Source organism: Python bivittatus, unplaced genomic scaffold (genome assembly GCF_059951505.1).
Source record: "Python bivittatus isolate LINGU-HERP-01145 unplaced genomic scaffold, Pbiv_v1 ctg000410_np1212, whole genome shotgun sequence".
NCBI classification, from domain to species: Eukaryota; Metazoa; Chordata; class Lepidosauria; order Squamata; family Pythonidae; genus Python; species Python bivittatus.
Genome location: NW_028277067.1, coordinates 8,630,749 through 8,632,850, shown reverse-complemented (window position 1 = coordinate 8,632,850; position 2,102 = coordinate 8,630,749).

The following is a 2,102-nucleotide window of genomic DNA, read 5'->3' as shown; positions in this document are numbered from 1 at the left end:
AGAGCAAGTTTAGCACAAGCTCGGTGTCCCACCGCCCCCGCCCCTTTTTCCTCTGGTTATTCTCTTAGTCAAGCCCATAGCAATTTTTGCTTGAAACCCAAGGAAATATCCTGGGACACGGTCATGGTCGATGACTGAAGGGCGATGGAAAGACACATTCACAAAGAACTTTCCACTTCCTCTAAAGAACACATGATGGAAAATTCGGCATGAGCAAGATACAAGAATGCTTTTGCCCCACACCCACTTTCTGGTCACATTGGGATGTGTCTATAATAGCACTCTTTTCACCCCCTGGTCCTTTGAGTTCCTCCTCTATTCTCCCCCCCCCCAATGGGTTACTCCACTCTATTGTAGAATTTTAAGTTCCAGGTTCACATAATAACATACAAAAATACTGTAAAAAAAAAGAGAGCGTGCGAGCTACTTATAAAGATAACCATAGATGTCAACTACCTAGAGAACTGTTCTTGTGAAGGGCTGGATGTTTCAACCGGTATACTTTGGTTATTCCATAAAGAGTTCAGGGTCGTTCCTAGTTCTTCGGAGCCAGGTGCCACCAAACGTTTTTCAAACATGAGAGGCGAGACGTGAGACAAGCAGCTGGATAATCCCTAGCACCATCTCTTTCTAGTAATGGCAGTAGGCTTGGCAATAAAAATTGTCCAACTGCCAAGCCTTAGATGTTGCCACTTCTGGTCTTTAGGCATGAAGCTTGGTGTTATGCATACATCATGTATTTATGCATATAGGAATGTGTATCTGTATATTGAGAGGTGCAAATCCAATACATTCAGAGGGCACCAGATTGGGAAAACTTAAGTATTAATGTACAGTGGCAGGATTGTTTTGCAGGAACCTCACAACAGAGCAGCCAACAAAGCACGCTGGCTCATTTCGCTTGTTGGCATAGATCATGGAAGGAATATATTCCTTTAAAATATATTTATCTTGCTTTTCTACTTAAAAAACACCCAAAGCAGGTTCAGTGCTTCTCTTAAAGGCTATAATAGGGCAGATCATTGGTTCACTGCTTTATTTTCATACCAAGGCAAGCTAAGATTTTGTAAATAAATATTGGCCTTGCTGGTGATTTAGTTTAGTGTATACTATTTCAGCTCACAGCAATCCATCACATTTTCAGCTTTCTCAAGTCTTTCTCAGTCATGCTGGGATGTTTTAGGTCAACCCAGATGAATCTACTCCATTCCGTATACAAGGAACACACTGTGTTATATTACTGAACTAAAGCAATCCCCACCTGTGGATATACCTTGTTAGAACATGCATCTTCCACATTCCTGATTCCTACTGGCATTCAAATTAAAATAAAAAATGAACACTTTTTAATCACAAGCTCTGTTTTTATATTAAAAAAGGAGAAAGACTCATTTCTAGTTCTTTCTATTTGAGATATACTTTTAAAAACCCTATGCGGGCAATACCTGAGAAGGGGTAAACAACCAAAACAGATCAACCAACATCTCCAGTAATTAATGATTATACTATATATAGATACACACACACACCAAACACACACACATACATACACACTTCATCTAAGCAGATAATGAAATCAAGTTTTCTTCATATAAAGTGCATACAATTCTAAGGACTTCTTGAACACCAGGTCCTCCAATATATGAAAGGCAGAAGAGGAAAAATGGAGCATAACAGTTACAATGTTGAACTAGGAAGATCCTTAGCCATGACCACTAGGTGTCACCCCAACTAGGTAGACTAGACTAAGAAAACAGGACTACTTGTATTGTAACAGCTATCCTACCCTACCCAATCCTTATCTTGCAAATCTGAATATGCTTCCCCCTCCCTTACTTAATCTTTGTGTGAACTAGGGAGGAGCTTGTCTGAGGCATTTTCTCAAGCTATTTTCTTGGCCTAGTCTTAGGCTCTGCTTATCTGACCATGGCCTTGATAGCAGCTCTTCCTCCTGTCCTTCAAGGCCATTCCCTATGTCCTCTACATTAGGTGACAATGGACCAGTCATTATCTTTGTACCAGTTACTTCCCAGGATTGCTGGGAAAAATTGAAAAAAGTGTTGTGCACACAGCCATCAGCTCTTGGAAGAAAAGCAGGATAT